The sequence below is a fragment of the Bos indicus genome, chromosome 11, assembly GCF_029378745.1.
Source record: "Bos indicus isolate NIAB-ARS_2022 breed Sahiwal x Tharparkar chromosome 11, NIAB-ARS_B.indTharparkar_mat_pri_1.0, whole genome shotgun sequence".
Lineage (NCBI taxonomy): Eukaryota > Metazoa > Chordata > Mammalia > Artiodactyla > Bovidae > Bos > Bos indicus.
Genome location: NC_091770.1, coordinates 96,282,845 through 96,308,783, shown reverse-complemented (window position 1 = coordinate 96,308,783; position 25,939 = coordinate 96,282,845). Strand labels below are relative to the sequence as shown.

At 36.1% G+C, this 25,939-nt stretch overlaps 1 protein-coding gene across 6 annotated transcripts in view; it reads right to left on the bottom strand.

Moving 5' to 3' along the window:
• The window catches only part of PBX3 (PBX homeobox 3), a 226,307-nt gene that overhangs the window by 151,588 nt on the left and 48,780 nt on the right, over nucleotides 1-25,939 (bottom strand). The window contains exon 2 of one of the 6 annotated variants that reach the window (XM_019970856.2): nucleotides 19,637-19,728. The exons of 4 other annotated variants lie outside the window; for them this stretch is intronic. The gene's annotated coding sequence lies outside the window, so the exon portion shown is untranslated. Of the gene's footprint in view, nucleotides 1-5,460; nucleotides 5,482-19,636; nucleotides 19,729-25,939 lie in introns of those variants that run through there. One more of the 6 variants, XM_070799245.1, reaches the window with a different exon arrangement.

Here is a 25,939-nt window from a genome sequence, read left to right as displayed (position 1 = left end):
TCCCTCACAACTGTATTTCTGAATGTCAAACATCACAGTGGCCTCACAAAACATGCCTGTACTCTGAACTTTCACATAAAAGATTCAAACATAGGCAATGAGACAATGAATGGTAGTAGTTACTGACAAAGAAAAATTCGCATCATTTTTTAAGCTACTTAGCAAAAAACAGGGTTTTCCCTGGTGGCTCAGAAGATAAAGAGTCTACCTGTAATGTAGGAGACCCAAGTTCGATCCCTGGGTTGGAAAGATCCCCTGGAGAAGGGAATGGCTACCCACTCCAGTATTTCTGCCTGGAGAAATCCATGGACAGAAGAGCCTGGTAGGCCACAGTCCACAGGGTCACAAAGAGTGAACACGACTGAGTGACTAGCTTTACTTTAGCAAACAACAACAACTACAAAACCCACAAGAGTACAACTGCTGAAATGAATGATCTATTAAATTTTCAAGTTCAACTACTGATTAATGTGTGTTTCATAAGTATGAAGTACTGAATTAAGGCTGAAGATGTCACAATAGATTATGTGGAGTTTTTAACTAATAATCCAATATAAGCAGCTACAACACTGATACCCTGTATGAATATACAGGAAAATAGTAACGAAATATATACAATTATTAGATTATACAGCTTTTCTTCTACTACGGTCAAATTACAATCCAACTTTAAAACCTTTTCTAAACTGTTAAAAATTTTGTTTATAAAAATGTTACCTATTAGAATATAAATCATGCTCAGGGAAAATATAAAGTTTCAACATGAAGAAATATATATACATTTTAGAATTTCTAAAGAGGTGCTCTCCCCTTCAGCAGAAGTATTATTTACAATGAAAAACCACATGTAGGCAAGAAATGTTTTTAAACTCAGCAGAATAACAACAACAAAAGAGTACCTCCTTTAAAAATAATCGTCAATGATCAACAAAATAAAGGATTTTCTCAGATCTTCCGTACAACAGCCCTAGAGGAAAAAAAAAACACTCTCAAGGCTGCTTGCAAGCACACTCCTTACCCCACCGCTCATCAGGCAACAGGATAAAGTCCATTCTTTTATTAAAGCTACACAGTGTATATGCTGGAGTTAAAAATATTTTCACAGAATTTTTCTAACAAAAGAACATTAGGTTCACAAGCATGTTAGTTTGCTGCCACTGTTTAAAACCTAACTTTAAATATTAAATTTTAATTTTACTTATTTAGGAAAAATTACATAATTCTTCACAACACAGTTTAAAAATAACTCCACTATTAATGCAAGCCCTTTATTTAATCACAGGCTAATTTACTCCTGACAGAAAGTAAATTCCACTATTTTCTGTGAGGCTTTATGAAATTGCCATCATTTTTAATTAATTCTTAATTAAAATATATTACACCACAGCTTCTACCCATCTCTCTTGATATTCTAACATAATCAATTCAAGACCATTTACATATCATTAATTAAAAGCCTTCCTCTCTCATCCTTAAAATCATAATGAGGCTCTATTTCTCATTAGCAGCCTTTAAGGGATAAAATAACAATAGAGTCAAGAATGAATGGTAATTTTAAAAAATAATAATTTATGCCTTTAAATACTATATAGTGGACAGTGCTATTTTCAAAATTTCTCAACTGTGGTGAATTACTGAATTCTTTCTGTATGTTTCTTTCACATCATAGAGCAACAATTGGTTATACTTGGAAACTAATCTCCAAATGAGATAAAAATCAATATGAAATAGTAGTATCTTTGAAACTGGGGGAAAAAAAAAACAGATTTCTGTATCTGGATAATACACCTTACCATGAATGCTACAAACAAGTAAGTTATTATAAAAGAGTGAAAAGAATTACATTGCCTTGTCTTCATTTCCATTTTTTTTAAACTTGCCCTAAATTTTCAGAAATTATATAATCTAAACCATCCACAGGAATCCTTTGCTTTTAAAAGGATACGCTCTTTCAACTGAAGGAACCTGTTGTTAATACTTCTTAGAAATTTTAAGATGCAATTAGAAAAATATAATTGAAATTTCTATCTCTATGCATTTCATACTAGCTTACCACTGTCAGAATGAGGTACCTGTGGTGACATGAAGAATTGAAACAGAAGCTAGTAGGAAGTTCTACAATTAAATTTCAGAGCTGTGATATGTTTTACACATTCTTAAATGAACTGTGATATATGCTGGTACTATAAAAAGTTATCATTTATTGGTAATGAAAGGTAAAAATTAATCACCTATTCAATGATTTTACCTCTTCTAGAGGCTTTTTAAAGCCAAATACAGCTTGAGAGAAGATTTATAATAGCTCAAGTCTTTTAACCCACTGTTTTCAATATTTTGGGGGTAAGTTACAAAATTAATACAACTCCAACTATGATTACTTTTATGATCAGTATAAAATAAAATTTCATTGCTTTTCTTTTGCTTTGAGCAACTGCAGTGGCATTTATTGCCTTCTGCAATACTACAAAAAAAAAAAGGCTGACAAAACTTAATTTGTTACGTTTCTCAGAGTTTATTATTCACAATTATATTTCAAAGCCAAACTATGAACAGAAATAGGAACCAAGTGAGTATCAAAATGCGACCAAAAAATCATGCCACATAATAGAGGCAAAATAAAATCAGACTCATGTCTTAGAAATGTTATGCAGACTTATTGTCACCAGCATTAACTATATCTAGGTCCTTCATATCAGGCAAATCAGATTTATATCACTGTCTTCTGTCAAATGCAGGTGCTCCACCACAACTTGTCAAGACAGCCTGTCTGAATCTTCACACGTCAGACAGAATCACAGCACTTGGTGTTTTGGTCTGTTGACAGCAATTTATTTTGATGTGTTGTCACAATATGGAATTCTTCAGTGCTATGCACCATGGTGCCAATAAGTCCCACTATACTTTCTTCTACTGCCAGATGCTACAGGTTTAGTAAGGGGAGAGGGCAAAGTTCTGCCTTACTTTAAAAATCACTTTTTTAAAGCTCTAAGCACTTAATTTTCAAGTGGAGAGGAGTGCTAAACAGAAGCAAGTATTTCATTCTTTAATCTCAGCATCCAACATCCTGTTCAGTGCTACAACCAAACAACCTGGGTGAAGCAAAGCCAGTCACCTGCTAGGAACAAAGTCAAAGTGAAGTCGCTCAGTCGTGACCGACTCTTTGCGACCCTGTGGACTGTAGCCCACCAGGCTCTTCCGTCCATGGGATTCTCCAGGCAAGAGTACTGGAGGAACAAACAGGGACTTAAAAAGTCCTTAAACTCAAAACTCAGAGGGGTCCCCCCTGAGAGTAAACAATAGCTGGGGCTACACATCCAGTGTGGTAAATTGTTTTCTCAGCTCTATCACAGGGCCAGTTTCAATCCCACAGTAAAAACTTCAATTCTGTACAGTGCAAACGCCTATTAAGTAACTATGTGTAAAGCCAGGCACTAGGGGAAACAGGAGAATGAGATGATAAATGGAAATAAATTTGAGCTTTTAAAAATACATTTTTCAGAAATCTGTAGAAATTATACATTTCTACTCTATAGAGTAGTAATGTAAAATACAACTTACACAAGAAATATAAAAAAGACAATTAAATGTGGCAGAAAAAAGTTAATACAAAAAAGATCAGAAAAGTTTTAAACCTTGTCATCTTTTCCTATTTTTAACTTTTCATATTAATAGCCTCTGTCTAAAATCAATTTAAAAACAAACAGCACAGGGTTATACTAGATTCATATATTTCCCCTCTAAATAAAGATTTCACAATATCTACATCTAAATCATTTTCTTATAAGCAAGAAAGGTATCAATAGTGTGCACATGTTTCTGGCTTCCACACAGTTCAATTACTCTATTGCAGACAGAGTTAAAAATTTTAAGTTAAAAAATAAAGATCAACATTCTTTTGAGAAGTTAAAAAGTAGCTTTATATTTGGCGTTATACATTAGAAAATTCAGGATTAAAATTTTTTTGTCAGAACAGTAATATTTCAAACAAGCGAGTAGTGTATGTCATGAACCCAAATAACAATGGAAGCAACCTAGATGTCCATCAGCAGATGAATGGATAAGAAAGCTGTGGTACGTATACACAATGGAGTATTACTCAGCCATTAAAAAGAATACATTTGAATCAGTTCTAATGAGGTGGATGAAACTGGAGCCTATTATACAGAGTGAAGGAATCCAGAAAGAAAAACACCAATACAGTATACTAACACATATACATGGAATTTAGAAAGATGGTAATGATAACCCTCTATGTGAGATGGCAAAAGAGACACAGATGTATAGAACAGTCTTTTGGACTCTGTGGGAGGGGTCGGGGGATGATTTGGGAGAATGGCATTGAAACATGTATAATATCATATAAGAAACGAATTGCCAGTCCAGGTTCGATGCAGGATACAGGATGCTTGGGGCTGGTGTACTGGGATGACCCAGAGGGATGGTATGGGGAGGGAGGTGGGAGGGGGGTTCAGGATGGGGAACACGTGTATACCCGTGGCAGATTCATGTTGATGTATGGCAAAACCAATACAATATTGTAATTAGCTTCTAATTCAAATAAATAAATTTAAATTTAAATAAATAAATTGACAAATGCACACACAAAAAAGAATGAACCACAAGTCTAAGCACAACTTAAAAATAAACCAGTATGGCTATGTAACAAGCATGTAAAGTTCATTTTCAAACTTCACAACCTAACTATACGTGTTTTTATACTTATGAATTATAAGCAGGGACTCTGGTAATACTTATCATCTACAGCTGCTACACACTGTAGTCATAAGAACTATTCTCCAAATAATTCCACAATAATTTTTTTAATCTAACAATCCTAGTATCTTCTTTGTGAGGTAAGTTGGCAGTAGACAAAATGGAATTTTTTTTAACTTTATGTAAAACCAAAAAGACAAAAGACATCATAGTGAGCCAGAACCAATGTTGAACAAAGATTCCCAAGCTTAAAATGATTCCTTTAAATTATACTCTACGAGTTCTTAAATTAGATCAGTCTAATAGGTCTGCCTTTTGGCACAAGTCTAGAAGGCACCATTCACATAGTATTTTATAAATTGTGCAACCTGTATTTGTACAACTCAACAAACCTGGATGTAAAGATAACCTCACTGAAGTTACTCTAAGTGTGCACCCGCACGCGTGTTCCTTCCAGAAAAAGGTCTCTCTCTGGCACAAACCCTAGTCTATTCTATAAGAAAGTTACAGCATCACATAAATCACAAGTTCCCTCTCGTCTATCCTCAAGATCTCTAGGTAAATAAAGCTTCAAAGAGTACTGAAGTGTGGGACACAAATACTCTTCCTGAAGATAAGCTGCAGGCTGACTTTTACCTAGTAAATAAGTCTGACAAACAGCAGATGTATATGATTCAGTAAGTGCTGTATTCAGAATGCATGTCTAATTTACTCTAAAGTAAATTACACTGACACCATCAAACTTACCTATATGTAGCCTTTACAGGCTGTCACCAATAACACCAGCCAATGCAAAACAGTTCTTCTGTCTAGTTTCATGACTGATTTTCACAAAGAATGGAAAGTTAAGTGAAAAATGTTGATTAAAAAAAATAGCTTGACTGCCATGTAATGGGTGAAGAGCAGCTACATATGCATAGATGTATTAATCCACAGAAAAACGAAACTACATGAGAACCCTAGTTTTCTCCCCCAAAATAGTAAGAAAAGCCCAATCATCTAACAATCAGAAGAAAAAAAAAGAAAGGGGGGCGGGGGGAGAGAGAGAGACTACAAGAAAACAGAGAATAAGAGAGCTGAGATTTGGCAAAGGTCATGGAAGGAAAAAGGAAGGGAGAGATGGGAGAAGGATTAAAAATTCAAGAACACTAATAACCCAGTACCCAATGAAAAACAGTACAATAAAAATAGAACTAGCTGCACTATGACTTGCAAGATTCAGGCTGTAATCTTTATCCCAGTTCTGCAATTAACTTAGGCAAGTGACCTTGGTAAATCCCGTACTTAGCCTCTCTAATCTCAGTACCCAACTTTGTAAAGCCAGAATAATATGTGTCCTGCCTACATCAAAGGTTGTTATGAGGATTTAGTAGATTATGTAAAAGCACTTTGAATAGTAAAAAGCACCATAAAATAGTCAAGGACAACGTAAGATAAATGAAAAGCAAATATCACTTTTAGATCTCCCAGCTCAAGAGAGCAGACTGAGCTCACGTGTTTAATCTCTACTCTTCCCTTCCAAATTTCCACTGATGGAACAGTAAAGAGTATAAATCCACTGAGAAAGGGGCAGAGACTGCAGGAGACCAAATTTCGATAAATTTCTGGAAGACAGATAGCAAATGAGATTACACTGATAAATACACCACAGTGGAGGAGACCCAAATTAAACAATGAGAAAAAATTGCAATAGAAGCAGGAGCCAGTTTTATCAGCAAAGACTGGGAGATGCCCCAAACCTGGACAGAGAATAGCAACAGGAAATGGGGCAGCAAATTAAAAGAAGGCCTATTTGGCCTTGAGGTTGAAGGATGGCAATTGGGAACAGTGTTTTCAATCTCAAATCCCTATTCTGGAATAGGAATAGGGCCTGGGCCATTTGGTCCCTTCCCACAATCCCTGGGTGAAGAAGATCCCCTGGAAGAGGAAATGGCAATCCATTCCAGTATTCTTGCCTGGGAAATCCCATGGACAGAGAAGCCTGGTAGACTACAGTACATGGGGTCGCAAAGAGCTGGACACAACTGAGCAAGCATGTATGCATGCACACTTCCCATACAAAACCAAGCCACTGCAAAGAATATCATTTGCCCCTTTTGCCCCAGGACTATTGTCCAAAAATAACCAAAATGTAAAATTAAAAGCAGAACAAACAGAGGAAGAGATGTTATCTCATATAATGAAAGTCAAAAAACACAATCTGATGTTGATGAACTTGAAATTTTGAAATATTATTTATGTTACGAAAATAACCCCTACCAGAACTAATACTATAACAAAGGTAGAGAATAAGAGGAGAAAAGGAGGTAGGAAACAGTATAAATAAAGCAAATTCCTCACCATAGAAAAACTATATACACAGTAAAAGCGTATAGTTGAACTACAGTGGGTAGCTAACAGACAAATGAAAAACAGTAAGACGAAACGTGCTCTCCTCTGAAAAGTGAGACTGTAGGAAAGAAAGAAAACTTTTTTTCAATTGTGAAAGGGGAATACTTTTATATTAAAATTACTCACTAACCACTTGAAGAAGATTCTTTTCAAAATGGATGGACCCAGAAAGTTAGCCTGAGGGATATAAAATCTGACTACCTACTCTGGTATCTTTCAATCTTTAGGAAAAAACCAGACATAATTCTTCAGGTCTTGAGAACAAATTATCTTACTAAGCACACAAGTAAGGAAAAAGGAATGGAACTGAGAAATAAGGAAGATTTTATCTTTCAGCATTTTGATAAAAGATGAGTCAGAAATGAGGGGCTGTAATTCCCTAATCCTTCAGGCTGAAGGATGGCAATTGGGAACAGTGTTTTCAATCTCAAATTCCTATTCTGGAGGTTGTTAATCACCTTGAATGGTGGATGGCTTAATTATATAAGGACCACATTAATGTCTCAAAGGAGGGAGAGTGATCTGATAGGAGGTTTTAATTTGAAACACTCTTCATAAAATTAAAAATGAATGCCAAACTGACTATAATCTGTGCCTCTGTGGAGAAGTAAAAGGCCAATACAGCTAGAAGAATACAGTGTGATCAATTGGGCTTTGAGGCCAAATTGATCCAGTACTAGTCAATAATCATGAGTGTTATTCATAAGACAGTCAAAAGGAAGTAGTCTCCATTTGTTTCAGTTAGTAGATCTTTCTATAGGTTATTTTCAAACAATTAGAAGAACTGCTTATGTCTGTGAAAGAATAACAATTTCAGACTATTCATATCATCTAGAATTACTCTACAGTACTAAAAATTCTGGGATCCAAGAATATCTAGGCTACAGCATTAATATTAAAAAGAACAGTATAGTTTGGGAAAATCTGGATCCATTCTATTCTGTTCTTGAGCTTTACTAGCAATTCAGTGTTCAAAGCCTTTAAAAGCTAACAAGGGTAAGAGCTCTTTTCAAAGTACACAAAAGTATAACTAGAGGAACAACAAGGTCAAACATGAAAATGTCCATCTTTGGTGAGAAAATTCTATCTGCTACTTTTGATTCTTTCATGGTTTTCTAGGATCCAGGACCACTACTGACAGGTGTGTTTGTCCCATCTGTTGGACTCTATAGCAGCTCTGTCCAAAAGAATTATAATGCAATCCATAATGTCATTTTAAATTTCTAATAGCCAAATTTTTAAAAAGGAAAAAGAAAACAGATAAAATTAATTTTAACAATATATTTTAGTTTGACATATTCAAAATATTATCATTTCAACATGTAATGAAACTTTTTAAAAAGCTTTAATGAGATATTTATCTTGTTTTCAGTTTTTGTCTTTCAGTATTTTACATATACAGCACATCTCAATTCTAATATACCACATTTTAAATGCTTAATAGCCACAAGTGGCTAGTGCTGAGATACACTTATTTGAGAAGTTCTTCTTTCAACTGGCTGGCATGACCAAACAAGAGCAAAGTCAGTTTCCAAGTCAACTGCACTTCCCTAATACCATATAGGATTAAGCAGGTTCTTCTTAGTGGTAGTTTATGAAGCCTTGACCTCCATTCAAATAACCCATTTGACTGGTGGAATGAACACACTTGTTTGCTTTCACACCTTACTGAAACTGTACTCAAAGACAAGAAAAGGACAGGGGGACCACATAAATCTGCAAGAATTAAGAGCAGAGAACAGACTAGGACCCACTTTGTTCTATAACATCAGGAACCAGACTTACACATCTCCACTTTTGTCTCTCCCACCTTCCAGCCAGGAAATTGGTGGGAACTTCTCAGGGGAATTGCCTAAGAGACAGCTGGTTGTCCACACACCAAACCCATCACCCTATGGTGAAGACTACCAAAACCAAGAAGCTCCACCCACATGCACTGAGTTTTCATCTGTTTCTAAGTGCCTGAAGCATAAATATCCCTCTATTCTCAAGCATTTACTGAGAAGCTACTACATGCAGGGCACCATTCTACAGCACTGGGGATACACCAATGAACAAAACAAAGTCTGTCTCTCTCAAGGAGCTTACATTCTAAAAGGGAAATAGACAATAAACAAATGCAAAATACAGAAGAGAAGTAGAAATAAAACAGGAAAGGGGGATAGAGTATAAGGGAAGGGAGAAGAAGGAATGCTGTTTTAACCAGGAAGGTCAGAGATTTGAGCAGAGGCCAAAAGGGAGGGAGAAAACCACACAGATGTCTGCAAAGAATTTCTTAAGCAGAGAATTTCTTAAGAATTTCTTAAGCAGAGAGAAGAGCAAATATAAAACCCCTGAAAGGAGAGCACATTTGGCCGACTGGAAGTTCACCTGGAGCAAAATGAGTGGCACAGAATAATGAGGAGTAACATCAGAGAGAAGTGGACCAGAAGACAGGCCTGGAAGACTCTAGTTAAAGACTGAATTTTTATTTCAGGTGAAATGGTAAGCCGTGAGAAGAAAAGTGACATTATTTGACTTATGCTGTAAAAGAAACCCTTTACCAGATGTCTGAAGAAATGACTTGTGGGGCAGTGTGAGTCAAAGCAGAGAGGTCACTTAGGAGGCTATTAGAATCATCCAAGAAAGACAAAAAGGTAGTCTGACAAAGAGAGGAAGAAGTGAGAAGGGGTAAGATTTGGGTTATGCTTTTGTTTTAATAATTTCAATTATTTTTAAAATATCAAAAATGAAAAAACAGTACAAAAAGTAACCACATATTCTTTACCAGGTTCACCTATTTACCTGCTGTCAACATTGTACTCCTCTATCGTGTGTGTGTGTGTGTGCGCACACACACACACACAATTTCTGAATCACCTGAGGGTAAGTTTCATATATGATGACCCTTTATCCCTAAACACTTCAGTACTTCTTAAAAATGCAACATTCTCTTACATAATTACAGTACAGTTAACAACTTCAGTAAATTTAACATGATCTGTGGTGTTGGAGAAGACTCTTGAGAGTCCTTTGGACTGCAAGGAGATCCAACCAGTCAATCCTAAAGGAAATCAGTCCTGAATATTCATTGGAAGGATTAATGCTGAAGCTGAAACTCCAATACTTCGGCCACCTGATGTTAAGAACTGACTCACTGGAAAAGACCCTCATGCTGGGAAAGATTGAAGGCAGGAGGAGAAGGGGATTTCAGAGGATGAAGTGATTGGATGGCATCACCGACTCAATGGACATTAGTTTGAGCAAGCTCTGGGAGTTGGTGAGAGACTGGGAAGCCTGGTGTGCTGCAGTCCATGGGGTTGCAAAGAGTTGGACACAACTGAGCGACTGAACTGAACATTTTACCATTTGTACTCCAATTATACCAATTGACCCAAAAATGTCCTAGAATTTTGATCCCCTCCATTTCAGGATCCAGTGTAGGATGAGATACTGTATTTAGTGTCAGTCTCTTTAGGTTCCTTTGAAGTGAAAGTGAAAGTCACTCAGTCATGTCCAACTCTTTGGGACCCCATGAACTATACAGTCCATAGAATTATCTAGGCCAGAATACTGGAGTGGATAGCCTTTCCCTTCTCCAGGCGATTTTCCCAACACAAGGATCAATCCCAGGTCTCCTGCATTGCAGGTAGATTCTCTACCAGCTGAGCCACAAGGAAGCCCAAGAATACTGGAATGGGTAGCCTATCCCTTCTCTAACAGATCTTCCAGACCCAGGAATCAAACCAGGTTCTTCTGCATTGCAGGCAGATTCTTTACCAACTGAGCTATCTTTACTCTGGGACATTTCCAAAACGTATATGACATTAACATTCTTAAAGAATAAAGTCATCTCCCTCCATTTTAAAATTAGAATTTTCCTCCTGTTGGGTTTATCTGAACTTACTCGTGATTAGATTCACGTTATGTACTCCCCGTGATACATGGGCAATGTTGTGATCTTCTCGGGTATCACGTCTGGAGGCACCGAGTGTCCATCCGTTCCTCCCTGGTGCGGTCAATTTGATCACCTGGTCAAGGTACTGCCTAATTTCTACACTGTACTACTTAGGTTACTTGTTTTGCCTTACCACTGAAATATTTAAGACCACATAAATATTCTACTCCTTAACAAAATTTCCCCCTATATTTAGAATTTGTTGATCTTCCTTGCCTGATCCAATTTTAACCATGATGACTGCAAAATGATGATTTTCCAACTCCAGCATTCTCTCACATTCTCTCCACATTTACTCACTTGCCTCTGCATTCTACTGTAATAGTCCTCCCTCTTCACCCATTCATGTACCTCTGTTGTTCAATTATCAGTATGAATTCATAAATTCTGATTTTTTCCGATGGTTTTATAATTCATTACTGTACTTAACTGTTTTGTTGCTCAAGCTGTCCCAGATGTGGCAAGCAGGAGCTTTTCAAACTGGCTCCTATGTCCTTGTGATTTGTCCCCATCATCTTTTTCAGTAATTCCCCACCTCCTGGCATAACAAAATGCTCCAGGATCAACTTGTACCTACTCTGCCCACCCTGGAATCATCCATTTCTCCAAGGTGCTCAGTTCTTTTAGTGAAGAATGATACTGGAGTGGGGACCTGGGTGCTAGTTGTGCACACTAATACTGTGATACGTTTGTTTCTTGGCCCTTTTAGATTCTAATTAAAGGGCCAACTGATGTTGCTCATGGAATGAAAATGAGCTATAAAAGAAAAAGAAAAATCAATGGTTACTTCAGCGTTTCTGGCTTAAGCTACCAGATGAGTGATGCTGGCCTATATTAAAACGAAGAAAAAAAAGTTTACAGAGGAAAATCAAGAATTCCATTTTGCATGTGCTCATCTTGGACTCCCTTATTAAATATCCAAGTGGAGGCATTCAGCAGGAAATTGGATGAGTCCATAACTCAGGAGAGAAGCTCAAGATGATGATATAAATTTGGGGAAAATCAGTATAATATTTAAAGCCATGGGACTAAATGAATGAAAAGATAGGGGTCACCAGACATTTGAGGACAGACCAACATAAACGGAAAAATATATAATCCAGAAGAAAAAACAATCCTGGTAGCAGATGAAAACTTAATGGGAAACAAAAGAAAATCTAAAATATCCTCAGTGATATCCTTAGAGATAGAAGACCTATATCACTGAAACAAAAGAAGGGAACGAAGGAAAAAAAATCAGTCCAAAGCCACTAGGCAGGGGTGAGTAAGGCAGATGTCTGGAGGGAGGTGGGGAAGGACGCACACCTAACGCAGGGTCGGCAGATCCCAAAGGGGACCTTGGAGAATATCTTCATAGATACCAATGGTGGCCTAGTGTGGGCTATGGGAGCCTCAAGAGGGTGACGAGAACACTCATGGGCTTGAGGGAGCAGTATTCTAGAGTACTAGATAGAGCCTCAGAAGGGCAAGAAGATCATCCCAGCAGAGGGTGAAGGCTTAAGACTGGGGAGAAGAGGCAAACAGTGACAAGAAGTTAGTTATAACCAGGGAGGGCTGATCTTCTAATAATGATATATATTGAATTAACAGAAGACAGGTTTCTCACTGTCAAAGAAGGGAGCCACAAACATGGAACAGGAGAAAATTGTAACTTTGTTGTGCTGAAATGGATTCATGGTTTATAGACAGGGATTTAAAATTCTCCTGAAAGTGTGTGTATGTAGGTATACATGCTGTGTCTGTCTGTGTGTGTGAGTATTCTTTAGGACTTTGGGGACTTAGGAGCATCAACACTCACTAGCAGTGAGATGCTTGTTTGCAATTCTTGGTTTCTAAATGCCATTCTCCACAAAAAGAAACCAGGGACACGTAGAGAATATGGCTGATTCCAGGGCTGGGGCAAAAAAAATACAAGCTGAGCTTGGAATATCTTGTTGGATCAGAACATAAGAAACCACTCAAAGAGTAATGAATTCATGTCAAAAGAATACAGAAGACAGTTTGAAGGGCTCTCATTGACCATGAGAATTACAGAGACAATGGTTCCAACATTCATGAGTTGCTAACCAAACTGTATTCTCTGGGCATCTTGCTATATAGAAAAAAGAAATTGTGATTTGATAAAACAATCATAGTTGGGGTTTTCATTATTTGCAACCTACACACATAGGTTGACAGGGGTAGGAGGGATGACTGAAAGCCAGCAAGTCCTAGTACTGATTAGAAGGTTAAGAGACTAAGTAACTTTAGACTTGGTAAGACAAAAATACATGTTGATACTCATTAAAATAATAGAATGTGAAACTCTTTAAGTTTGTATATGGAAAAGAGTAAAGCAAACCCAGTCAATTAAGAGAGTCATATAATTAGGCTATACCTGTAATGTTTTACTCCTTTAAAAAATCTGAAGCAAATATGACTACATGTATTACTTTGATAAAGCTGAGTGTGGGACATGGCTGTTCATTTCATTACTAATTTTCTTATGCTTTCAATAGATCATAAAACATATCTAACTTTAAATCGTCAATTGAGAAGCTACTGGACAGGACTTCTCTAGCAAACCTAAGATATGGGTCTCACATTGATCATCTGAACAATGATTTAACCACCAGCTGTGCAAGAGTCTTAAAAACTCAACATTCAGAAAAACTTAGATCATGATATTCAGTCCCATCACTTCATGGGAAATAGATGGGGAAACAATGGAAACAGTGACAGACTTTATTTTCTTGGGCTCCAAAATCACTGCAGATGGTGACTGCAGCCATGAAATTAAGAGATGCTTGCTCCTTGGAAGAGAAGCTACGACCAACCTAGATAGAATATTAAAAGCAGAGACCTTACCTTCCCAACAAAGGCCCATCTAGTCAAAACTACGGTTTTTCCAGTAGTCATGTATGGATGTGAGAGTTGGACCATAAAGAAAGCAAAGCACCGAAGAATTGACGCTTTTGAACGGTGGTGTTGGAGAAGACTTGAGAGTCCCTTGGAGTGCAAAGAGATCCTAACAGTCCATTCTGAAGGAGATCAGCCCTGGGATTTCTTTGGAAGGACTGATGCTGAAGCTGAAGCTCCAATACTTTGGCCATCTGATACAAAAAGCCAACTCATTAGAAAAGACCCTGATGCTGGGAAAGATTGAGGGCAGGATAAGAAGGGAATAACAGAAGATGAGATGGTTGGATGGCATCACCGACTCAATGGACATAAGTTTGAGCAAGCTCCAGGAGTTGGTGATGCTACAGTCCATGGGGTCACAAAGAGTCAGACGTGACTGAAGTGAACTAAAATGAAGCAAGAGTCTACAGAATCAAAAAAGAGGTGGAGGCAATGCTAGCTAGTTTAAGTAGAAGAGGGATTAAGGAAAGATATGGAGCTTATAGAATTCCCAAGAGGGCCTGATGCCTATGTAAACTGCAATACCACCACCCAAATCCTCATTCATGACTGCTACTAGGCACCAGATCCACGGCTCACATCTTGGGAGCCGAGGATTCTGCCATGTTACACCCTCCACCATTTGCTACCCATGAAGGCCAGTCTCTATGCCAGCACTCCCTTCATTAGGAACAGATTCCCCACTGCACCATGTTCTTCACACTTTTCTCTCTGAAACTCAAGTAACTGCATCTGATTGTGTGAGTCTGAATCACATGACTGAGCCCTGGTTATTATAAAAATAAAGAAACTATCTTTTGGCTTGGGAATACAGAACCAAAAGTAGGATTTCCCCCATATAGGACAGCCATTCCAAGAGCTGAGTAACTACATATTTTTTAAAAATCCAAAAAGTCCACTATAGTCTATGATCACTGAAAATTGGCCTAAGAGGTCTACTTAACACAAGAAAACACTTAAGCATAGTCAGGATGAAGATCACAGACCTCACAGGTTCAGAAGGTTACATGTATGGTTTACTGGACACTATAAAGGGCTACTTACCCCTCTCCTCTACCATCACACACACACACACGATGCATGCATCTACTCATTCCTGCCCATCAGCGTAAAGTTACATCATAAAATATATTATTTGAACAAAGTGTCTTTTAAATTATAAATCCCTTGAGAACTGTAAAACATTAACCTAACATCAGTCAATAGTAAGTTAGTATAGAGTACTCACCTCTCAGAGACAAACACTAAAAAAGTGGAAAGCTTTATAAAAGCAAAGAGAAGGAAGTGATGATTAGGGAATGCATACGATCATCAAAACAAGTATTAAAACAGAACTGACTGTATTTTTTATAATTCTTCTTTCATAAAGTAACCAAGTTTTTTGTCCATTTCTCTATTTAGTTGTCTTTTTCTTAATAAAATGAAGGAATTCTTTATACATATATACACACACACAGATATATATATATCCTAATATTAATTACAATGATCTACATTGCAGTATCTTCTCCTACCCTGAGGCTTATACTTTTGTTTTCTTTATGGTTTATAGTCTTCATTTTAATGTAACTGATTCGATCTTTTTCTTTTAGATGTGATTTTTGTGTTATGTTTAAAAGAGATCTTTCCCTACTCTGAAGTCACAGATAAAACTATATTTGCCTTTTTCCTTGGTTTTTAATTGAGATGGTAATTGTCTTCAAGATATGAAGAACTTAGATTATCCTCAGAAGTACAGTTGCATTATAGAACCAAACAGCTACAAAGAAAATAGCTAGGACCACAGGATTTTTTTTTCCCAAAAACAAATCAGTATCAAGATGAAAAATAATATAAAAATAACTTATCAAATGTCAGTCTGTACCACATCCTCCCATCCAAAAAATAAAATTTTAATGAAGTGCCTCTCAAAAGTAAAATAATTATAATCAATCTGCAGTTGTGAACTACCTACTTACTAAAATTTACTTGTAACCCCAAAATCAATCCTCAGGTACGTCAGCAGTCATTTGCAGACATGCGTATGTGCAGAATGGAGAAAACTTTGAGCTGCCAGATGTGCATGTTCTCAGCTGGTTCAGCAAGAATCCTTTTTGTAGTTTACTTAGTGCCATGTTTTCACATTTTTTTGCTTTTTTTTTGGTGATTTCGTTATTTTAAATGACCCTAACCAAAGTCCTAAAATGCTGAATAGTGTTCCTAAGTAGAAGAAGAATGTGAGGAGCTTTACAGAGAAAATATGTGTATCAGAAAAGTTTTAGGGCTTCCCTGGTAGCTCAGTGATAAAGAATCCACCTGTCAATTCAAGAGACACGGGTTCTATGCCTTATCTGGGAAGATTCCACACACCACGGAGCAACTAAGCCTACGTGCCTGTGCTCTACAGCCTGGGAGCCACATCTGCTGAGCCCACACACTGCAACTACTGAAGCCCATGCACCCTAGACTCAATGCTCCTCAACAAGCGAAGCCATCACAGTGAGAAGCCCATGTATAACAGCTAGAGAGTAGCCTCCGCTGGCTGCAACTAGAGAAATGCCCACACAACAACAAAGACCCAGCACAGCCATAAATAAATAAATAAATAAATTTTTTTAAACTTTATTTAGGCAAGAGTCATAGTCCTATTGGCCATGAGTTCAACGTTAATGAATTGACAATATATATTAAATAGGGATTTTTAAACAGAAATACACATACAACAAAGTTATGTACTGGTGGAATGAAAAAGGTATGACCAGAGATTCACAGGAATCTAACCCTGTATTTTCCTTAGGAGCAATGGTTCAGAATTCACTAATTTGGTATTCAAGGAAACATTATGGAACATAACTTTCATGAACAATGAAAATGGATTGTAACTTTAAAGTTGCAGAAAGTAACTTAGGATTCTTAGGATCTTAGGATCCTAACTACTTAGGATTCTGTCAAGCAACAGCTGTTTAGATTTTCCACTGGAAAAATGTTATAATGGTAGACTACCAAAACAAGGCTTAAAAGTAAATACTGTATGTATATAGTGATTTATCACCATTCAGAATCTCCCATTTCGTCTTGAAGGCCAGGAAAGTACTTTATCTATATCTGTACTTTATCTAGACTTGATCCATAAGCAGACTTTATTTACATACCCAGAAATGAGATTTAATAACTCAATGTATAAAACACTGATATATAAAGCAGAACAGAAATATATTAATTATTTTAAAAAAGAAATGTCTCTCTTAACATACTAATATTTCATACTTGGGGAGCTTCATTCTATCATAGTATCATGATACTTGATATCAAATTAATAATCAAAAGTCAACTGATAAGCACAGAACTAGATAGTATTGAATGATATTTAATAATGAAAATGGTCTGATGAACTATCCCTGCCCTACAATAAAAACACATTTCTAATAATAATAATCTACCTTATTTATTAAGAACTAATTAGATACTGATAAATTAATTTGATCATGTAAGCCTCACAACAACCCTAAGGTAGGTAACACACTATTAAACATTTTAGACTAGGAACTTGAGTTTAGAGAGGTTTAAGAATCTTACTAAAAGTCATGCCTTTAGAACTCTTCACAGGCTTCCCACCATTCTTCGGAATAAAATTCAAATTCTTCTTCACTAGGCCCCAAAGCCCCCGTGTGATCGTGCTCCTATTCATCTCCCAACCTCACTACCACCATTCTTCCCCCTTACACATTATGCTCCATCACCCATGCATCCATTCTGTCCCTCAAATACAGTAAATCCTTTCCCACACTCAGGCCTACACATTTGTTGGTCCTTATTCCTGGAATGTTTTTCTCCTGGCTCTTTTGAAGCCTGCTCATTCTAACTATCCCAGTCTCAGTCAAATGATACCACTTCAAAAGTATCTTCTTTGAATAATCTATCTAAAGTGGTCTCATCTAGTATCGCTTTCATCATTCTGTTCATTTCAAGCACAGCACCTCATTCAATCATTCATTTACTTTGATTTTGTCTATTTCCCCAGAAGCATGCAAAAGCTCAGTTAAGAAGTAGATTATCTGATTTATAGGCTTCCCTGATGGCTCAGCTGATAAAGAATCCACCTGCAATGCAGTAGACTCCAGTTCAATTCCTGGGTCGGGAAGATCCCCTGGAGAAGGGATAGGCTACCCACTCCAGTGTTCTTGGGCTTCCCTTGTGGCTCAGCTGGTAAAGAATCCACCTGCAATGTGGGAGACCTGGGTTCGATACCTGGGTTGGGAAGATCCCCCTGGAGAAGGGAAAGGCTATCCATTCCAGTATTCTTGCCTGGAGAATTCCATGGACTGTATAGTCCGTAGGGTCGCAAGGAGTCAGACATGACTAAGCAACTCTCATTTTCACTAACTGATTTACTTATTGCTAGCATAGTGCCTGGCACACAAATTGGTATCAAGATTTTCTCAAAGAAGTAACTAGAATGAATCATCACTTAGCAGAGGAGATTCAAAGACTAAATGGAGGGCTTTCCTGGTGGTTCAGTGGTAAGAATCAACCTGCCAATGCAGGAGACACGGATTCAATCCCCAGTCTAGGAAGATCCTACATGCCAAGGAGAAACTAAGCCCACGTGCCACAACTACTGAGCCTGTGCTCTAGAGCCCAAGAACTGCAACTACTGAGCCCACCTGCTGCAACTTCGTGTGCAAATTCACATTCCTATTTTGGAGGCTGACCAATAATTTTTTTCCTTTTACTGTAAAAAACACTGGTGGAAAAACTGATCAAATTTGAATAAGGCCTACAGATTAGATAAAAAATATTATACCACTGTTAATTTCCTGATTTTAATAATGATAGTTATAAATATCTATCTAATAGTTTAAATAATAGTTATAAAAGAGTATCTTTGTCTTTAGAAAATATACACTGAAATTTTCAGTGTCAACAGAGCATCACATCACAACTTACATATAGTTCAGAAGAAAACACTCTGATTAAGCATATTCATTTATATCTCTGTCCTTTAGTATATTTTATATATATGTATAGATACACAGATAGAAAGGGAAGAAGAGAGAAAACAAAACTTAAAAAAAAAAAAGAAGGGTATGTGAGCTCAAAAGAAGTCATTTGGAAGAACACATGCCTGCTACAAGGGAAAATACTCTTTATATTTTCAAATATAAAGAGATGGAATATAAGAAAACATATTACACAATAACATACATCACTAATTTTATTATGAGGAGAGAAATTTCTGCAACAAACCTTTATCAGGAATAGCAGTTTCTTTTATGTTTGTAATTTTTACGGTCTTTTGTTAACAGTAGAGAAAACTATGGTAAGAAATAAATCAATACTCAACTAAACATATCAACACAACTAAATAAATGAGTTTGGAGGTCATACACTCATTTTCAAAGGAAATCCTTTTACTTGGTTATTCTCAAAACTGCATTTTAAGAAAGGAGGCAGGACAAACAACAAGGTCCCACTGTATAGCACAGAGAACTGTATTCAATATCCTATAATAAACCATAATGGAAAGGAATATGTATATATATGCATATAACATGTATATGTGTGATGGAATCATTTTGCTGAACAGCAGAAATTAACACAACATTGTAAATCAACTATACTTCAATAAAATACATTTTAGAAAAAAAATTAAATTTAAATAAGGAAGCAGAGTTGTAGGCAGGAAAAATAGAACGATTTGAAAATTCTTCTTACGCTAGAATAAAGTGCTGTATCTCGTGTAGACAGATACACCAACGGAATTTTGCTGACTGAAGACACAGCAGCCTAATTCAGCAGCCTGAAGCCTGGAAAAAACGTTGGAAGGATGCAAACAGAGAGGTACTTTAAAATAGAAACACAGTCAAAGTATTTTATTGTTCATATTAATCTAACATTAATATATGCAAAATTTATTTTAGCTAGCTCAAAAGGAAATAGAAGGATCTATGTAAATTTAATCCAACAAATATTCACTGAATGCTTATATTAATTCCTGGTGCTCAGATTAGTGTTTCTGCTAAAACCTTTAAATGAAAGAAAGGATAAAACGTACATGCTGAAATGATTACTATTAGTAAACATCCCATGAAACTAGAAAACAATATTTCCCCAGGAGAGAACCATTCTCCAATAGCAGCAACCATTCCAACCAGTTTGTTTCACAGAGGCACTGGGGTGGTGCTGGTTAACAGACTTGTGTTTAGAATAGCAGATATACCAGCTTCTAGAGTTTTCCATGTACTAAGTTACTAAATCGGTATACAAATACAAATCTGTTTTACTGGCATAATTAACTTCTAGAACATATTATTAATACTTCAGGTTATAAGACTATACATTAAAGAATTGCTTTCTGGATCAACATTACAATACAAGACCTGTCAAGAGTTTCTTAGCAGAATATATACCACCAAAGGGTTCACCTAAATAACTATTTATACTCTACTTCATTCCATGAGGAACTGGAGATATTAACAGGAACCTGTAAACAGTTTAATTTAGCTCTTTCTCATTATCTACCATGTCCAACCTCTTTTATTGGTATCACCCCTTATTTATCTTTTCAATATAAATTTCTGTGATGCTTCTTTCAAGTGGAATAGATCTATCAGTAAACATCATTGAGTCCATAGTTAAAACAGAAACCAAATACCATATTGTTAAGATCTGGTGGTCTATTATTACAGCTTTAACCTCAAATATCTTGCAGCATTTAGTACTATAATTGTTATTACTGTTGTAACAGTAACTGGAGCTAACAATGACAATAATAACAAATATCACTGAAACAATGGAATTACATGATTTGTGAAGCTTTGCCTTCCAAGAAGGAATCAAGAAAAATAAACTGAATGTATACATCCCAGAAAATAAAGTGATAAACATTAGAAAAAATTGAATGTAATGAGTATAATTCTCCATGATTTAAAAAGATGTTAAAACTCACTTCTATGGGTCAAAGATGTTATAAACACATAGAAAATTACTACTAATTTCTAGCTCGTGACACTTTTATCCTATCCTATACACTTGATTATATATGCCTTTCAAAATGGAGAATTATCTGCTAACACTCAGTCTACCCTACATGTATGCATTTAATTATATCCACGCCCAGGAAAAGAAAATCTTGCCTGCCCTATAAAGCTTAAAGATGACTCAGTAACGAAAACAGATTGCAGGCAGTGAAACAATATTTTAGAAGGGAAAAATGTTCACATTTAATTAGTAACGTGAACATTACAAGCCCCTCCTAAGGCAGAACAACTCCTTTATTTTTCTAATTAATGTTCCTTCTGGTGATCTACATTTTGCATCATGATCTAAAATGTATTGTCTTAATATGAAAAAAACAAAGAAATAATCAAAACATGTAAGGTGGGGCCAAAAGGTGATTTAATATCAGGATGGAGATGTGTAGCATCAGATAAACAACTGGAAATACCTTAGGAAATAAAAAACCTAAATGTAAATCTATTAAATTAAGTATTTTTAGGAATGGAAATAAAACCTTAGAAGAGTAAAGTGAGTTCCAATAGTCATTCTTTTTTTCTGGCTGTACCACAAAGATTGTGGGATCTAAGTTTCCCAACAAGGGATCCAATCCGTATCCCCTACAGTGGAAGGACAGCGTCCTAACCACTGGACCACCACTAGTCCCCCCAATAGTCATTTGTTAAAGTTAATACTAAAACATTACAAATGTATATCTTATTTATAACAATCTAGTTAAACAACTTGGGATTTGTTTTTTTCCTTAAGATGGCAGTTAATTTCATTAGAAAGGAACAAAAACCTATTTGTTTACTTATATCCAAACATGACTTTTAAGAATCCATTAACTACCACAGCTGCCATGGAAAATTCATATGTACTGCCAGGAACACATAAAGGCATGATATAAGGGAACAATAATTAGAAAATGAAGAAAATGTATTAAAGTTTCTGTTTTTGTGCAGCTAATTTTTTCATCTCTTCCATCCCTTCATACCCTTTACCCTCAAGAAGTTTCCAGAACCCAAAGAAATTTATTTGGGAAATATCTGTTGAAAAACAAATCAAATATAAATGACTGCCACACTATTCTAAGGGGTTTTGTTTTGTTTTGAAAGAAATGGGTAAAGGGGAACAAGAGAAGGGAAAGACACAAAGTGCTAACTTTAACACCAAGGGGATGGTTGGGGGAGCAAGAAGTTAGTGCGATTTATAAGTGGTATCAATTCTGGCTTAGAATATAAATTTCACTAATGAAGACTTTGAGAACTTGTGTATAATTATAGACAAATGTATTAACAATCTTTTGAAACTCCATGGGAGTAAAAGACCCATCAGTGTATTTTATACTCCTAGATTTAAACAGCTTTTCTAACAAGCTGTCTGGGTAATTACTAAGCTCTCTAAGAATTACTGTGAACTTTGTACCTTTTTAGTTCACTGACAGATGACTATTTGTTATTAGCTCAAATAATAATAATGTATTAAAATGCTTGTTTAATATACGGAAACATATGTTTGCATTTAGACTATAATGAACTTTGTTCCCCAGAAATATATTGTGAAAAGTCACACAGAAATCTGTGAATCAGCAGCAGGGCCAACAAAAGTGAAATTAGCTGCTATTTCTCTCCAAGCGTGTGATAAATAAAGCTACCTCATGCCTGGATGTGTATTTTTGAAGAACATTTCTTGATTCTACAGAAAACTTCTGTTGCTGTTTTTATCTTAATGCTTTGTTTGTGATCTCTTACATACCTACAACTGGAAAAGAAAGCATATTAAATTCTCCTTAAGAATTCCTGATCTTTACAATCATGGTTAAGTGTGCTAATCTGATTTTCTAAAAACCAAATAATTCACCTGAGTAGAGGCAGAGTAACTAACAAACCAAACGAGCTATCAACAAATTCTAAAGGAGGACATTCTGGAAACTAAAGCAACTTTAATGAGAGAAAAGTTCAACCAGAAGGAATTCTTGTGTCTTTGGTGTGTCATTTAGAGCATGTAACTAATGTTACTGGAAACTTCTGACTCATTTCAAAACTCTACATTTTACTCTAAGCCCTTGAAGTAGAATCCAGCCTCTTTAATGTGTTGGTTATTTAATTTCAAGGCTTATTTTATGAATTTTTCTTTTGACATTAAATATTAATATCTCATAACATTTTTCTTAGTCACTATATTATTGTAATTCTATTAATTAAAAATATGAGCAGAAATAAGAGGCAAATGAATGGTTGTTAGCATAATGGTAATAGGAGGTTTTCAACTAAGAATTATTGGGGGGGTGTTTACCGTATTAATTAGGTAATCTCTGTCATTTGTAAACAACACTCAGTGTAAACACACTAAATCTAAACTTTTAAATATAGTAAACCTAAATATAAGAATGTACTGGTGCAAGTTAGAAATTGTACATAAAATAACTACGCAATTCTCTTTAAACAAAGCCTCTCACAGCATTACGCACAATTAAGAACTTAACTAATGCTTTCTGGTGTTGGTTAATCAAGAAAATCTCTTTGGAATAGATGGACTCAAGTTATGATTTAAAGAAGGAAATAACAGGCAGATAGGAAGAAAACTATTCCCTATATATTAGACCTTACAGCCTCCCAACCACCAACAATATATCTCTTTTCTTAGCCATAGGATACCCACTCACAAGTCTTTACAACATCCATGGTGGTGGTAAGGAACAATTTAATACAGCAGCCCACCCCAAAGAAAATTTCCACTCAACTTTAAAGGCTTGTCATATCTGTCCCATCAATTGGTGAGAAAAAATGAAAATGGATTCTCAAGAGCAATAGGCTTAATGCACTACCCCTGAGGTAGTAAACCACCCCACTTAGTGTAAATAGTTTTGAAGCCTGGTGATATAAGTATAAGATCCATTTCTCATCTGTAAAAGCAAAGGCTAAAGCATATTAACTACTATGGCTTCAAACCATCAGTAAAGCTAACACACCAGGAGAAAAAGGTGAAGTTCTACTCTCGGTGGCTCTGGACTCTAACCCTGGGCAGGGAAACCAATATGTGCCAAGTCCAGTTGCCAATTTTGAGTTATTCCCACACTAATCATATTTTCACTATATACTACTAACTATATAACCCCAAGTAAAAGAAAATGAACATTTAGAACATTACAGAAGCACAAACTGGACTTTACAGCTTAAGAATCAAGGCCGAAATTAAGACAATCCAGAATATGCAAGAAGACTCTCAGTATTTCATATTAAAAATAGTGAAGATGCAAACTTTCAACAACTGCTCACTATATGTACAAATGCCACGCTTTCATCTCTCTCATAACATAAGCTCAAATATAATGATTAAAAGTGATAGCACTTCAGCAAGTCAGTTTTTAATTGCTTTATGACTTCATATAGGCTTATTTTACATTTTTTAAAGTTTACTTTTTAAATTCTCATTAGCATTAAAAATAGAAATTATATTGTTATTAACAGTCTGTAGTCTCACAGTATCAATGCCAGTGAATAATTCCACTGGGTAAAGCCCTCTGTTAACATACTACGGGATCTGATACATGGGTTTCTTTATGGGAATCATGGTAGTTTACATGCTGTATATGACTGTTTGAGTACATATTAATACAAGGCTCTGAGGACTAAAGGATTTAGTAAAACTGGAATTATTTATTTTACTGGTTAACTTTAGAGTATATGCTTCCATCAGAAAGAATACAATAGCAGTAAAAAATAATAGTTTCCTAAACTCTGAATCTAAACATTTTTTCAGCTGCCAAATCATTCTCCATACAGGTCTGAAGATAACACTAGCTAGGTGCTATACGTGAAAACATTACAAATCAGAAGAACAACACCGGTATTTTCTCTTTGTTAAGATACTCATATCTTATTACAACATAATACACCTCAGAACACATTTCAGTCCTGCACAGGTTTTTACCTGGGACCATACCAAAAGGGTTTTCATTTACAAGTAACCATCATCTAGAAAATGCTTCTGGAGCACAGGCACAAAGAACAGAATTATAATGGGGCTGGTACATATAAGGGATATTGCCATAGAGGCAATATTACAAGAGTTCCTTTAGAGTGAGGATGAATCCAGTGGCTGCTGTTTGTACACTACCATTAGTAAGACTGTTCTGCCCAAGGCAGAAAAGTTGGTAAGTGAATGTATCAATACTGAATTCAGTCAGTGTTGCCTTCAAAATGTAATGCCTCATTCAGCGCAAACATTAGGAAGAGGCTAATGGAAGGGTTTTCTAGACAGCTAGATTGAACACAACATGAGGTCCTCCCTTGGTATACACACTGAACAGTGTTTAATTCTGCCTTCTGGTTGCCCAACACTGCTATCTTTAGAATGAGAGGGTGGGAGAGACTCCGGGTTTTGCTTTGTTTTATCAATTTATAGAGCAATAACAACAACAACAACAACAAAATACCCATAAGACCTCTATTTCCTTTTCACAGACCAAACATAACCCTGGCAAAAGGCATAAATGGGTAATTATAATAGCTTAGAGTACTTATCTGTTATTTTATCCTCAGAATCTTTTTTTCTTATAAATTGACAATGGTGACATAGGGAAAACTAAAATATTATCTTCTCATAGTACTATATGAGCAATCATTCAATAACAGAAATTAAGCAGTAACTAAAAGTCAGCTTTCCATTTTTTTTTTTTTTCTTTTACCTACCTCAGTTCAAGAAAGATTCTTAGTCCTAAAATTTTGTTGTTGCCCAAAGAGGCAATCTGCCCTAGGACTATGCTTCTCAAACTTTAATGTGTATGTGATCACCTGGAATACTTGTTAAAATACAATTTCTGATTCAGTAGGTCTGGGGGGTGGGGCATGACAACCTACAGTTCTAAGCCCCCAGGTGATGGCCATCCTACCAGTCCACAGAGCACACTTTTGAGTAGCAAGTATCTCACAAATACAGGAGTAAAAAATACAGTTTTTTTATCTCCTGCCACTCTAACATTTCCACACTTTAAATTTCTTTTATTCAATTTCTCCA